This window comes from Bombus vancouverensis, unplaced genomic scaffold (assembly GCF_051014615.1).
Source record: "Bombus vancouverensis nearcticus unplaced genomic scaffold, iyBomVanc1_principal scaffold0039, whole genome shotgun sequence".
In the NCBI taxonomy this organism is placed as follows: domain Eukaryota; kingdom Metazoa; phylum Arthropoda; class Insecta; order Hymenoptera; family Apidae; genus Bombus; species Bombus vancouverensis.
Window position 1 is genome coordinate 554,607 of NW_027468930.1, and position 16,549 is coordinate 571,155.

Here is a 16,549-nt window from a genome sequence, read left to right on the forward strand (position 1 = left end):
ATGTCTCCCCTATCTTCCCGTAGTTGGGACAAAGACTGTTTGTCTGTTTGAAGGACTTTAGTTAACTAAACCTTAAGATTTATAACGGGCCCTCGGGCTAGCCGAACATGTACTGTGGAGACGCATCGACATCTGGCAATCATCTTACTCGAAGAATAGGCTCTGCGTGTGGCGATCCACGGGACAGAAACCGTTGGAATGTTTACTGTCGCGTGTCGCCACGAATATTTCTTTTAAGGAGAGCTATAGAATTACTCCATACCTTTGTTAGGCAAAGCGTTCATCCCTTGACCGCGGCTACGTTGGGCGACAGACTGTCACCTCGAGCCAAAGCTCACCGTCACTAATCTCGAACAATTACAATCGGATTGAATAACTACAATAGTTTAGTTACAGTTATAGTGGACTTTAGATTGCAATGTTGCGGGGCTATCCCAAGGTTCCGGTGTCCTTTCATCTCCGACATATATTTAACTATATATATTAACTATATATTTTCCCTAGGAACAGTAAGATTTTAACGATACAACTTTATCAAGAGATCTTAATGTCATAAACGGTATCGAAACTTCGTAATTAATATTGTTAAGGAAGAAAATATTGGTAATCTCCTCGAACGATGAGCGCTTGATATTCACAATTAGAACTCGATAACTTAGCTTCTTATAATATCCCAATAAAATGTTATTTATCGATTACAATTGTCCTGTCGTATTTTATTGTGTTTGCTTTATAAATGTGAACTTTATTCAAAAAGAGTTCATCGATATAACGGTATTGAAGAGAACTACTCGAGAAACTATATCTAGCCCTTGGATGGAGGGATTGCTTGCTTCTTACAATCGAATAATTGGAGTGTAACTAGAAACACGAACGGTAGTTTAGCAATGGAGAAGAACTTTAGAACGACAGCAATTTTCTTCTTGTTTCTTTGAGAAAGGCACCGTTCATTTTATGTTTGCGAGAATGGGGTTGTTGGACGAATTTGATTAAAAAGGAAAGATCTTTAACAAATATTCTTCCCATTGATACATTCCTATATTTTTGATTTAATTATTTGAAAATGCAATTTTGCATATACCTATGTGCTATTATATACTATAATCGCAGGCGTTTCTTTAAAATGATGTACTATTGAAACAAGGCAAAGTATCGTCGAATTCTTCGAGATTCAATTTCTCAAAAGAATGGCTCTATTGATTAACCAAACATAGTTCCCATAAGCATATACGTACTTCTCAGAAAAGATAGTTATATCTAGATCAATATTACTCCCCACAGTGACCTATATGTCAAAGAAAAAAAAGACACATCAAGTATTAAATCATACTACTATTACGTCCACTATCTCTACAAATCCTCCACTCTTGGAAAAGTCTATCTTATTCAAACGTAACGTAACTCAAATTAAATCTTTTCCATCATCATAAATACGAAACATTTATAAAATTATCATCTTCGATTATTTACTCAACATCTAGCTAACAAAATCTTCTCCATCGCCGTACCCCTTAATCCTGACCGCGTACAATTAACGTATGAATAGTTAATTTATTGAAATTTAAACGACCATTTTACGCTACTTGTACTCGAATGATTTTAGGATCTTGCTGTATCTCTTGCACAGTGTTATACTGACAGGCGAGAAACATAGAAACGTAACTTCCGATCCACTGATTTACCCTAAACAGACGATGATAGGTTATACGGTGCACGCAATACAGAAGCGTTTCCGATGCAATTCGAAGGTGCGTTGTTACAATGGAGTTCATCGATCCATAATGACTATTTCCCCGCCAACTACAGCCTGTAATAACGGAATAGCCAATAAAGTATATCCTGTCGATTTAATCGTTACCCCCACGGTGCACCGCGCGCACGGAGATCGGATCGGTGATTTTCACGTGATGTTTCGCAAATCGTGAGGCGCTCGCGTGATTCGCGCGTTTTAAGCGTTCCCGCTTTTCCCGTCCGATAGAAAGAGAAAGGGAACAGGGGTGGAAGGAAGAGGGAAGATACGTGATGCGGGTTCAACCTGCCGCGGGAACCTTTAAAGAAGGTCGGTGCAACGGGAGAGATGTAATTTTAATAAGTTGGAGAACAAGTCATTGTAAAAGATGGATATTCAGATGTTGGAGATGCAGCAGATTTACGACTCGCTGGAATTAAGTTAGTTAAGGTGTTGAAAACCTAACGTCTTTTCAAAGGCGTTTGCCGCGTTTCTTTTCAAATCAAAATACATACATACGATACGTACAATGTATGCGCCTAAAGTTTTAAAGTTAATTTCTATTCAAGGAATGGACTGTTTTATTATAGGTTTAGGAAATTGAAAAGAAGCAATTGTTTGTTTCTAAGAAAGAATCGCGAGAAGTACAGTTAGAAACTGTATTGTGAATCACTTTTCCTGGTTTCCGTAACGAGGAAGTGAAAAAAAAACGCAGACAAGTCAGCGTTTACCGTAGCTAAATGGAAGATACGCAGGTACGAGTCGTTACAGTTTTGTCGTTGCAACGATTCCCGCTGCGTAATTTGATAATGAACAGTTGAAAAATAGCAGCGTTGTGTCCGTACTCTTTAATATCCCATTATATGGAAGTTAACGACCGGAAAATACACCGCTCAACTACTTGAAGGAAGTAGCTCATGAGCAAGTCTTTTGTATCCTCGCAATGGTATAATTCCTGTAACGTCTCGTTCTCGGAGGATTTATTTCGTTGATTTGTACTTGTTTATTGCTTTTGTGTTTTCATGAATGGAGCATGTCGCATGCGAATCGTAATATGGTTTTAATGGCGTTTCGACTTCAATGATATCAGCGGCTGATTGCGCTTCCCGTAAGAAGCTTCCAATCATTATGTATTTTAGGAACAACAAATAAGGATATTTAGAGAACGAATTAATTATTCAATTGTTCGCGCAAGAAATACCTGTCTCTTTTTCGAAAGTTATAAATGCTGTTTTCAAAGAGTTCCTTAGCTCACCATAAACCAGATAAGAATCTTTGGTTCCGTCTAGAAAAAGAAACCTTCAGATCAAACCGAAAGGGGTTCGGATTATATTTTCTAATCGTATTTGTATATTTCTTTTTACGGTCAGCTTGTCATCCACGTGCAATCGAACAGAGAGTCCATTAATTATTTCCCTTCGACTTGTTTCAGGGGGAGCATCTCGGAAGCCATGCCGGCTGACGAGTTCGCTGGAAATCGAAACAGAAGCAAACCAAGACTGCAACCACCTTAACGAACCGCTATTATCACTGGCAAGGTCATCGGGCAGACCGGATCTAATCATGCTCACGCCGACCATGCTTCCTGTGCACTCGTTCCTCTTTCTTAACGACGTCAACCAGAAGATCGGGTGCTAAGAAATTCGAAATCGAGTTGATTGAAAATCTCAAGGAATATTAAAAAAAAATACGAATAAACAATTTGATATAGAAATCATCCATTTTGGGCAAAGAAAAGAAACAATCAGAAAAAGGAATAACCACAGAAGCTCTGAATTTCATTGCTTCCTAATGGTACTTCCTTGGATATTTTTACATTCTGGAGGCGTGAACGAACTCTGAAAAACAGAAACGACTTCTATCGGATGATCGAAAGAACTACCTGGACACTGAGTATAATTATTCACACGTGCGGATGCCATTTCCGGCATGTTTCTCCATGAAGAAGGTCAGCTTCAGTTTTTGCCACTTGTAGATAGAAGTTGAAGTGGCGGACGTCTTAACGAGGTTGCTAGAATGTCAAAGAAATAGATAAGGGAAATATTATGAAGATATATTTATGAATATCTAATTGAGCATTTAATTAAGAACTTAATCGAAAGACTAAAATAAGTTGGTTCTTGAGACCAAGTACCTATCTAAGTATAATAGTCTTTTGTACTTACGGTTTAGTAAGAGGACTCGAGTAAAACGATTACTCGTTAAAAGGAACAATAGAATAATCATGCCTCCGCAGACGGTGGTCTCTGCTTTCATGCCTCATCGCGGAGAATCTCAGCGAAAAAAGTGTCCCGAAGCGTGAGCTGAAAGGTGGCTATCTAGGCTGCCTAGTGAATGCCGTCGCCATGGTGGAGCTGGCGTGTAGCAACTCCCTAAGTCCAGGAACCTAATCCTGCGTCAGAAAGACAAAATTCGCTACGGAGAAAAGTAAACAAAAATATATATATAGGGAAGAAGCGACAAAGATTAAAGATCGTTAAGAATTACAGGTAATTTAATGATAAAAGGGAGAAAGAATTGTGTAAAAATTCTACTGGGAAAGAAAAGAAAGATTAAGCCTCCAACGAGAAAGACGTGCTCAGAAGCGAGTCCTGCGTAGCGCCATGTAGAGGAGCAGGAAGAAAATATTGGTAATCTCCTCGAACGACGAGCGCTTGATATTCACAATTAGAACTCGATATCTTAGCTTCTTATAATATCCTAATAAAATGTCATTTATCGATTACAATTGTCCTGTCGTATTTTATTGTGTTTGCTTTATAAATGTGAACTTTATTCAAAAAGAGTTCATCGATATAACGGTATTGAAGAGAACTACTCGAGAAACTATATAGAGGATTTAATTAATGTGTGGATCAACGTATGTATCACTATATGTAACAATAATATTGACTGTATATGTACGTGTGTAATAAAAGATTTCCGGTTTACAATGTTTACGATACTGATATAAAAATACCATATAGAGGATTTAATTAACGTGTATACTACGTATATATCATTATATGTAACAGTAACATTATGTGCATATGCGTATAATATTGGTTAAATGTTAAATGTTAATATTGGTTAAATGCGTTAAAGTGAAATGTTATTTACCTATTCAAGATAGCAAAGTAAACATACCATATAGAGGATTTACTACTGTTAACACTCGGTATTCTCGTATTCAAAGTATTTAACCAAATAATTTGGGAATCCAGCGGACGAGCTTGTATTTAATATGATTATATTTAATATAACAACTTTACTCAATATACGCGTAGGATTTTAAATGTCATGAGGGTTGCAGCGGACTCAATATTAATGTACCTCGATATCTTAGCTTCTTATAATATCCTAATAAAATGTCATTTATCGATTACAATTGTCCTGTCGTATTTTATAGTGTTTGCTTTATAAATGTGAACTTTATTCAAAAAGAGTTCATCGATGATTATCCATTACAGGTTGTTAATAAACCTGAATTATGCACAAAGGAATTGCCGTTAATAACTTAAGATTCTCTGCCCGTCGTACAGGGTACATATAGTAATTATTCTCGACGATCGTAACGTTTAAGTCCAATTCGAGCTTATAGTCCCATGCGAGTTAAACAACGACAATAGTTTGAATTTCTATTTGTTCGTTTGTCGTCTGTTTATACCCGGAGCACCTGCTGTAAACCAATACAAAATTTATTAGATCTATAAATAACACATATAAAACTTATTAATTTATAATTAATATAAAATAGGAGAGCACGAAACTTCCTATTTTATGGATATGTTAAATCTTTGTAAAAAATACCATATCATTAGTATCATTTTAATCGTTCTAAAGGATTTAGCCGCATAAATCTGTGACCCTTGGAAGAACCGATGTTCACGCGTGACAAATTGAAATTGTGCGAAGGTTCCGGTATGAACATCACAAGCCGAACATCGATACCAGGGGCACAGGCACATGTTCTGGGTTCATTATATATTTATAAAGGGCTGACGATTCAGTGGATGGTCCGGGTAAATTTAAATTGTAAATGAACGCATTGCTGGTTTCAAGTAAAAGCCTGGATAAGAGCGGATATGGTATGAGAGTCTGTCGTGGAAAGGGGAACAGGCCGCTTTTATTTGTAAAGTTTGAATCTCCTCGATATTGAAGATGTTGAAGCTGCAAGTATGTATTTCATTTTAATCCATTCGAGACCGAGATTTAATTGTAATACGATACCTAGGTGTCGGTACGATCTGAATGTTTAGTTGGAATGATTCTGTGTTTTACTCTCTCCAGGGTATCCTTTTCATACTTTGATTTTAAATCGATGACAATCTTAAATAGTATGCTTCATATTTTTAAAATATAAAATTATATACTATGTTATTCTATAATGTATTATGTACAGTTATATATATATATATATATATATATATATATAATAATTCTATATTGAAAAAAATATGAAATTAACATGATATATACATTACTACATAAGTTATATATAAAATATGTATATTATACCCTTGCCTACTGACTGATATGAATTTCTTTCGGTCTCGAATGCGTTAAAAGAGAGCGCAAAGAAGTCGAAATTACTTATTGTAATTAGTAAAACGACCTGAGAGGCAGACAGATACAAGAAAGAAGGAATATTATATTAGCGGCATTATCATGTTTTTGCTCTCTTTAATTCTTTCATCGAGACAGACAATCTACAGGTATTAATCGACCAATTTCTCCAAGCTGATAACTTCGAATTGATGTTTATATATAAGAAGTGTTATGTGTTAATCTGTCTAAATGTTTAAAAGGTGTTATAAATTAAATGTTGTTAAACGATACGTAATTGCCTTTTGATCGTAAATTTTACTATCAAGGGGTCTTTTATGTATGCGTAATCATTGTGAATTATAACAATTTATGTGATCGATATTAAAGGTGTTTAAAAGCATGTATTTTTTTCTATATTATTATTCTCCTATATTATTATCCTATATTATTATAGCATTCCTATATTATTATAATATCCAATTACATGTTGATACACAAGATATACAGATTATTATTTATAACGTTTTAGTTTTCTTAATTGAGTCATTCATTTAGTACAAATGATAAGAAATTAGTAATAATTCACAAAAAAAGGATATCGTAGTAGAAATATTATAAAAAAACATTTTCTGTTTTAGTGTAGAGTTACTCCTTCTTACAGACAGTGTCGTACAAATCTGTACGTCTCTGAGAAAATGTAGGTATCCGAGCCCTTACTTCCTCAACAACTTTTAGATCTGATAGAAAAAAGAAACATACGAAGTAATAAGTAATGCTTACTAATAAATTCAACAAATACAAAGGAAGATGGCTAAATCGATAAATTAACGAGACTAAAAATTAATTACATCATGGATCTCTCGCTTTTAATTTTAAGCTGTAAATTACCGATATCGGTGACTGCCATATTTTCTTGAGTTTCCAAATCGTAAAGAATCTTTCCCCAGGGATTGGTCAACTGTGTATGTCCCCATGCGACGTAACTTGCTTAAGGAACACGAGCCGGTGATATGCAGGCAACGTATAATTGATTATCTTTCGCTCTGGAACGCTGAAGTAATGACCAGTGCAATGGTCCAGTGGTCATATTGAATGCCGCTGGATATATCAGCATTTGGCAACCTAACCCAGAGAAGCAGGAAATATGAAGCCACCGAATACCAATTAACTTCGTAGTTGCACGGTTCACATTCCATCATTTCTGAATATGCGAGGACAGTCCTCTTATTGTGCTTTTAATTCTTTTATTTGTTTCATTTTCAGCAAATATACTGGTTTTTTAAATTAAGCTTCTTTTTATACAGAGTTACAGATTATATTAATTTTATATAGAATATAGTTAAGAAAGATATTTAATTTTTTGCTAGTTAAGTATTGATCGATTAAGTTACTGTACCTTTGTTCCGATAAATGCGTGCCATTTCCTCGAATCTAATATCATAGCAAATGCCAATACCTATTTTGCAGCCCTCCACATCGAACGTCGTTAGGGAGTTACCAGGACTGAGTGAATCACTCTCTCGAAAAGTAATCTTATTAGGAATGTCGATGTCGAATAGATGTACCTAATAACATAAAAATGTAGTCGCTAATTCTATTGCTGCAACTTTTGTAATTTAATATCAAAGTTACCAACTCCTAAACTTTAATTACTTTTTATTTAATAACTGACAGCGTTTTTATCACTTTCTTTTATTAAAAAATCTTATCATTTAATAATGTTTAAAAAGGAGAAAAAATAAGTATAATAATATTTTAAGTATGTGAAAAATTTATACAACAACAAACACATTACAACAAAAATGGGCGTTTCCCGTATCATAACGTATTTTATAAACCGTAAATTATAGAATTGGTTAGATAGAGTCACTTTCTTCACCCCGATATTTTCAAATTCAAAGCCATAAAGGAATATATTACTTACCTTTCGGTGTCTTGCTATCAAAGTTCCATCGGGACCCCAAATAGTACAGGTAGTGTACAATTTATCGCCTTCTATTTCAGGCATCGTACCACCAACTACATAGATGTTGTTTTCTTTAGCTGCGTTCGATGAAGCAACGCTCGTTTCACCATCAGGAATACTCTCGCCGTATTTAGGAAAGTACTCTGCATTGCAATATTTCAATTAATGAAAAATAACTGTCTTTTGTTCCAACCATAAATTAAATTGAAATATTTGTCAGTTTTTTATTTTCTAAATTATCAAAATAACTAAGTTTTATATTTCGACTTAATTAAATATGCAATTTCTTAGCTAATAGTATATATAATAAATTGTTTCTACAGGTTCAAAATGAAAAATGAATATTTAGAAATATTTAATTACGACAATGCTATTTGTGTTAGCATCAGTGGCTTGTTACTCAACGACTTTGCTAGTACTTTTTGAAACATAAAGTTAGTTTTCAATTAACACTTATACTAGAGGCGGAATTATAAATGCAAAATAATTGATAATACTAATTTATAAGTAACCAATTATTAGTATCTTAAAAAATATATTTATACAAAAATCACGATAATCATGAAAATGGGGAAATCCTATATTCTCGAATCAATTCACAATTTATTTTGTATATTACTTAGATTCCGCGCTCATCAGTACGTACTCACTGGCGACATCGAGAAAATGTATCGGCAATTCCTCGTACGACCAGAGGATCGGAAATATCAAAGGATATTATGGCGCAGCGCGAGTGGAGAAACAGAAACATATGAGCTTAACACCGTAATACTCTTATCATAGAAATAGAAGCAGTCCTCAATTCCCGCCCGCTAACTCCTATCTCCATCGATCCAAATGATCTCCTAGCCCTCACTCCCGGACATTTCCTCATTGGCGATTCATTAATGTGCTTACGTGATCGAGATTTCAGAGACATTCCATCGAACCGACTCTCCAAATGGCAGCATATCCAACAGCTTAAACAACATTTTTGGAACCGCTGGCATAAGGAGTATTTGAACGAGCTAACCAACCGCAATAAATGGAGCAAGGGTGGACACAGCATCCAAAAGGGCACAATCGTCATCCTCAGAGAGGACAACGTTCCCTCCATGCGTTGGCCTCTGGGCCGAGTTATCAAGGTTCATCCAGGCGCCGATGGTGTCATCCGGACAGCTACAGTTCAGACGGCAAAGAGCATTTTGGATCGGGGCGTCAAAAGGCTTGTCCCACTGACAATTCAACCCGATCTCGAGAAACCCGAACAACTAGCCACCGAGACGAAATAAGATGGGAACTTCAACCACACCTCCCTAGTTTGATCGGTACCCTCTCAACGGGGGGAGAATGTTACGCCATGCGGCTTACCATAGGTCATATTCTTAACTATCGATCGCGCCACTATAATGTCGCAGACGGATCGTCGCGTCTGCCCGGCAAACAAACATTGTAGTGGCAAGCGCGTGGTTCATTAAGCAGGGCGACTTCCAGAAATGTCGACTCGTGGCCCGTATTTTACCTCGCGTAAAAGAATGTGGCGTGATCCGAACGTAGTGGGGGTCGCCTTCCAGAAAAAACGAAAAAAATCGAAAGGCGTTCAGAACTTTTCGAGAAGTCGAACCGTCAACACATGTGGTATGTCGCGCATTACTTATCAACCAAAACGCAGTTACATTTTTTTTGTTCCATTTATATCTTTCTAGTTAATAAGTTGTTGAAATAAACATTAATTTATTTGTGTTAATTCTGTGGAATTTCATTGAACTACCCTTATTATCATAATCGAAATAAGGGGATCGATCAGTTCGTGGCGTCGATTATTTAATCGTAACGGGAACTTACAACTCTCGTTGACGTGCTATCCTAAGAATTTATTTACCGCAAAACTGACAAAGTGTTTATTTAAAAAATGAGGTTGAAGGTAGTCCTTTTCTTTCATTTCATTCATTTTCATTTTCTTTCTTAAGTATGGCTAACACAATATCTAATCAATTAAAATTTTATATTTTCACGTGAGTTTCTTTAGATAATTATTATCAACATGATGACTAACTCTTACGGATTAATACGTGTCTGTAGGGCAATCCGGTGGACTTGATCGGCTTTTTACTTCGAAAGTTGAGTAATCGGTGTCGCTTTCTTACGCATCTTTGAACTGTATAAATGTTTTAAAATTGTTTGATCCAGAATGTACGTACCACACCGGACAATCAAGAAGGCACGTTTTATGTCTTTCTTTCCGATTAATAATAAGCCATTTACTGCAAAGAATGAACTTTAAAGGCATTAAACAGCACATCAATGTACATTTCAATTAGACTAAATAATAATGCTATGATTTTATCGGTAGTAACTTTACTTATTAACTTGAATTATTTCTTTCTTTTACTTCATGTTAGGAAGAGTATCTTTTTGCTTGAAATAAAAAATTGATATAGGAGTAATAATATGGATAGAGATCAAAAACTGTTAGGGCAGAAATTACACGTTTGAACTTTATAGTTCAGTATAGTTCAAATAGAAATTATATAGAATTATTTAATAATTTGTATTCCACTGGAATAAAAATTTAATTTCTATCTTTATCAAATCTCTATTTCAGAGTATTTGTACGTATGTACTTATCGTCTGCTGTATGATCGAATATCGAATAGGTAATAATCGTTGTTACTCATTATGTGAGAAAAAATTATGTATATTCACAACTATGACTATTGCATTTTAGGCGCTTGGCCATGGATCGCTGCATTAAGTTTTCGTAATCCCCGAAACCCAGACAAACCACTATGGAAGTACGGAGGTTCCCTGATAACGGCTAGGCATGTTTTGACCGCAGCACATTGTGCACATATGAATGGAATAGAAAACATACACAATCATAATATTGCCATTCTTAGATTGGTGGAGGAGGTGCCATTTTCGAGTAAGTCCTCAAATATATATATATATATATATATGTATATATATATATATGCTATTGAGTATTACTGAAGTATCATATCCTGAAATTTCTTATTGTACACATATATTGTGTCATAAAGCGTGTACAATTCTTTCTCATACTTTTGGTCATTCGTTTCCTGCATTTTCATTTATTTTTTTATTTTTCAGGGTACGTATATCCCATTTGTACGAAAGAGCCCCTATGAAAGAGCAACTTCGTCGGCTATAACCCCCTTGTTGCTGGATGGGGAGCGTTAAGATATAGTAAGTGATATCAATTTTATAATAAAATTAAACAGTTCCAGTCTTAAATATCTTTCTTATTTTCTTCGTAGGACGACCACGACGTAATGCATTAATGGAAGTACAAATGCCAGTGATTAAGAACGCCGAATGCAAAATAGCTTATCCCAAATTTCCTAATGCACCTGATATCACTGATGGTATAATATGCGCCGAACATGCTCAGGGTGGAGAGGATTCTTGTACGGTAATTAAGTTACAGAGTTACTACAAACTATACGGTATCTGAAGACACGTCAATTCGAATTAACATCAAATCGACGTCTTAAACATTAGAAATAATAGATAAACACAATTTAATAGTCTTGCCCACTTCTCACACCTCATTATGGTATTTAATCTAATTTCCTTCTAATCTTAGTTTTGCTCAAAATACATATAACATGTACATTATAAATTGGAGTATTTCAATACACAAATCAATAGAAGATTATTACTGTATATAAGTATAATTTCAATACAATTCGATGGATATATTTCAGTATCTTTGATTAAAAATTTAACGATCCTTTCAGGCTGACCGCGGCGGACCACTGCTGATACAACATGAATTAACATGGTATTTAATAGGTATTGTGTCTTATGCTTATAAGTGCGGCACAGCTGGGTGTCCCAGCGCTCTAAATCGCGCCCTAAGGGGTTCTGCTGCGCATTGGCTTTCACAAATGGTGCACGGTGGAAAGCTTACCTGGCCAACGTTTAAGGAACAATTTCTTTCGCGTTTTGGTGGCAGAGAGACAGCCGCTTCGGCGTTAATAAGGATATCTAGAGAACGACCGTCGGAGACCGAATCCCCGGGAGCGTACGATAGTCGCCTCCGCTCCATGCTGCAGATGAAGTTGCAAGATCTAACGATGCCCGAAGTGATCAATGCCCTCGCCCTTTATATACTGAGTTCACAAGATCGACGCTTTCGGCGACTAACGCTCGCGAATAATATCAGGACGGAGGACCAATTTCATGATGAAATGAGGATTCTCCCTTACAACGATCAGCCGACATTTTCGCCAAGAAATTCACTAACGGAACCTGAAGCTAAACGAAGCAGGCTATCAGTTCCTCGGATTAAGTGCTACCGCTGTGGTGCTCACGGACATAGGAGAACGGAGTGTCGCCTGCAAACACAAACGGGGAAGGAGCAGGATATACGAAACCCGAAGGAAAAACGACCAGCCGCATCGTCAAAGGTGACCTGCTTCAAATGCCACGAGGAGGGACATATCGCGCCTAATTGCCCATCATCGCGGAAAAGAAACTACGATTCCATTGACGAACGCCGGATCGACTCCTGTGTAGTGGAAGCTCCGGCTGGTAGATTAAGCCATCTGGGTGAGTCGTATCCATTTTACTTTGATTCTGGGGCCGAGTGTTCGTTAATCAAAGAGTCCCTAGCCTCGAAATTTTCGGGTAAAAGAATAACCGACGTGGTAGTGATGCGGGGGATCGGGAATACTTGTACTAAGAGTACACTTCAGATTTCGTCCACTGTTTGTATTAACGGTCTTACATTGGAGATAGTTTTTCATGTCCTTGCTGACGATTACCTAAAATACGACATCATGATTGGTCGCGAGATTTTGAGCCAGGGATTCGACGTAAATATCGCGCAAGATAGCCTCGTTATTTGTAAAACAAAGGTCGTTAACGCTTGTGGTAAAGTCGCGGAAGATGCGGTCAACATTAACGAGGTTGACACTGATGTGATCGGTAACTATAAAGATCGATTAATCTCTGTTCTCGAAAAATTCAAAGAATCATTCATTACGGGTTTCCCGCGTACTCGCGTCAGTACGGGCCAGTTGGAAATACGGCTAATCGATCCCAACGTCACCGTGCAGAGAAGCCCTTACAGGCTTAGCGTGGAAGAGCGAAGAATAGTACGCGAGAGGATAGACGAGTTAATTAAAGCACAAATTGTAAAACCTAGTAATTCGCCGTTCGCGAGCCCTATAATACTCGTGAAGAAGAAGGACGGCTCAGACAGATTGTGCGTAGACTTTCGAGCGCTGAATAAAAATACGGTCGCGGATCGGTATCCCTTACCCCTTATTGCTGACCAAATCGCGAGATTGCAGAGTGCGAGATACTTCATTAGCCTGGACATGGCTAGCGGATTTCACCAGATCCCCATTCACCCTAACTCGACGGAATATACTGCGTTCGTTACCCCCGACGGTCAATACGAATACGTGACGATGCCGTTTGGGTTGAAAAATGCACCAGCCGTTTTCCAGAGAGCCATTTTCAAGGCCTTAGGCGACCTCGCTTATTCGTATGTCGTTGTTTATTTGGACGACGTTCTAATAATCGCCGACTCAATAGATCAAGCTCTAGAAAGGTTGCACACTGTACTAAACACTCTCGTAAACGCCGGATTTTCTTTCAATTTCGCTAAATGTTCTTTTCTGAAGACGTCGGTACTTTATTTGGGATATGTAATTCGTAACGGAGAAGTTCGTCCAAACCCGGGAAAAATACAAGCTTTGAATTCTTTACCTGCACCGTCGACCGTCACACAGCTTAGGCAGTTTATAGGTTTGGCCTCTTACTTCCGAAAATTTATTCCTAAATTTTCGCAAGTGATGAAACCCTTGTACGCACTCACTTCTAGTAACAAGCACATAACTTGGACGGACAGGCACGAAAAGATAAGACAACAGATAATTTCCGTTCTGACCGACGCGCCGGTGTTAATGATATTTGATCCCAATCGTCCCATAGAGCTACATACCGACGCTAGTTCGGAGGGGTATGGAGCTATTTTAATGCATAGAGTCGAAAAGGAAAACAGAGTCATCGAATATTATAGTAAAAGGACCAGTCCCGCGGAATCTAGGTATCATTCGTACGAGCTGGAGACACTAGCAGTAGTAAGCGCCGTTAAGCATTTCCGACACTACTTACATGGACGGAAATTCTTAGTAGTTACGGACTGTAATTCTTTGAAAGCCTCCAGCAACAAAGTAAACTTAAACGACCGGGTTTATAGGTGGTGGGCTTATTTGCAAACATTCGATTTTGACATCATGTATCGAGAGGGTAAACGAATGGCCCACGTAGATTTCTTTTCGCGAAACCCCGTAGACTTGAATCGCCGTATGATAGACAAGGTCGCAGAGAAAGAGATTAATCTGGCCGAGATCTCCGAAGACTGGCTATTAGCGGAACAACGTCGCGATCCGCAAATCTCCGAAATCGTTAATAAATTACAGAACGAAGAGCTCGCGGAAGATATCGCGAATACCTACGAACTGCGATCCGGTACACTTTACCGTAAAATACAACGAAAGGGCAGAACCCTTTGCTTACCCATTGTTACGACCGATCGCGGAGAGACGCGGTCGCTAGGAAAACGCGTCAGCGAGAGGCGTAAATTCTCGCTACGATTCGGTGAATCGACGCCGCGAAGTAGTCGTTCCCCTGTTTCGGGTAGGATAACAGAGGTGGTTGCTTGAATATTACACAGTAGTAAGTTAGGTCACCGTTTATTCCACAACTTATAACGAGGATAGTTACACTGGTGCGTGTGTACGAGATGAGTGAATGACTGATCTGCGGGTGTGTATACTCGCTCGAAGGATGTTGACCGTTCGAAGGATGTAGAATCAGTGCCTTTGGGAGACGATGCTGTCTCGGTGGAAGGCTAAGGATCGGTCCCTCCAGCGCATGGGACCATCGGATTTGTTGGAGCCGATGTTATTTAGGAGAGTGAGGGAATAGGCTTCGTTTTTAATTGGTTAAACGAAGGGTCTTAATTACCCTCGAGAGAAAGTGATTAATGGGGGGAAAGTTGCCGCGTGCGTGACAAAAAAAACAACTTTCCCTTGTCCTGCCGTGGTAGACAATAGTGTTGAGCAACTCCTCGGGACCAGATGTTTGTTTTGTTTAAAGGACCTTTTCTAGTAAATCTATGATTTATGGACGGTGCTTAAGGATAATGAGGGTACGCCGTGCGGACGAGCGGACCTCTGGTGTCCTTCTGGCCCGCGGTGTGGGACCTGGGCCAGGCAGAGAGTCGCGCGGCGTAACATCCTCCCCCCGTTGAGAGGGTACCGATCAAAATTTCATTAAAGGTGGAGTTAATTGGAGCAGCCGCCCGACTCCTTGTTGATTGCTGATTGTCCTTATTCTGCGTGATCGGGTTGGCTCGTTGGTAGGACGCGCTGCGTGGCACGTCGTTCCAAGATGCTCGTTGCCGTATGACTTGTGGTAGTCTGGATGAGGCCGTTGTTGCCAGGGTGACTTCGAAGATACGGTCGAAGGCCCGTTGCCTGGATGGCACGTTGTCCCCTTTGTAGTCTGGATCGCCGTCTTCCTCGCCGATGCCGAGCGATTTCCAGGTGAAATTCACGACCCAAGAAGTGTCGTAAATCTTGCTTCTGGAAGTGTCGTTAAACACCTCGGCCCAGGAGGTATCGTCGAAGGGAACGTCGGTGCTGCTTGGTGAAGAGTCATCAAGCGCGGTGCGGCGGTTTGAGGTTGCCTGGGAGGCTGGATTTCCCCCGATGACCAGCTCGAATCGCATTCTCTTAGTGATGATTCTTGATAGAGGAGAAGCGTTGGGCGTCGTGATTTGGACTTGTTTTGCCATTGGAGAGTGTGGTAGCGTCGTTGCAGCCAAGGGTGACTTCAGGGAGAAGTCCGTGACACGCGACTTGTTCGGTGTGGCGCTCTGTGAACTCAGCAGCGAATCGTTGAGATCAGATAGAATGTTCTGTAAATTACCGATACCATTTGAGTGATTAGTCATGGTATTAATAATGAGGCAATGATTCTGAGTAGGGCCAATTGCAGGCGTAGCACATCTCTGAGGTGGCGAAGTAGGAGTCTTCGCGTTACGTCTCGAAGTGTGACTGTCCGATGCAATGTTTCTAATCTCGGGTGGTGCAGATGACGTGATGTAAGAGAGATGATTGGACGTCGATACGTTGTGTTGGACGTCCATCGTAGAAGTATTGCCCGAAGAAACACTGCCCCTGGATGGTTTGAGCACAGTGGATTTCGAAGCCTTTACAGTAGGTTTCGACTCGACGTTGACCTTGTAACTATCCTGGATGGGATTCAACCCGTTACTATCTAGGTTGTGGGCTGCGGTTAAA

At 38.8% G+C, this 16,549-nt stretch overlaps 1 long non-coding RNA gene and 1 pseudogene across 1 annotated transcript; one reads left to right on the forward strand and one right to left on the reverse strand.

Annotated features, from left to right (window-relative positions):
• LOC143304535 (venom serine protease Bi-VSP pseudogene) overlaps positions 1–16,549 on the forward strand; it is a 35,847-nt pseudogene that overhangs the window by 15,332 nt on the left and 3,966 nt on the right.
• Positions 286–7,302, reverse strand: LOC143304546 (uncharacterized). The gene is made up of 4 exons (XR_013061204.1): positions 7,145–7,302; positions 3,895–5,387; positions 3,612–3,740; positions 286–3,363 (listed from the first exon to the last, which is right to left on the reverse strand). It is a non-coding gene; the product is annotated as an uncharacterized LOC143304546 (long non-coding RNA).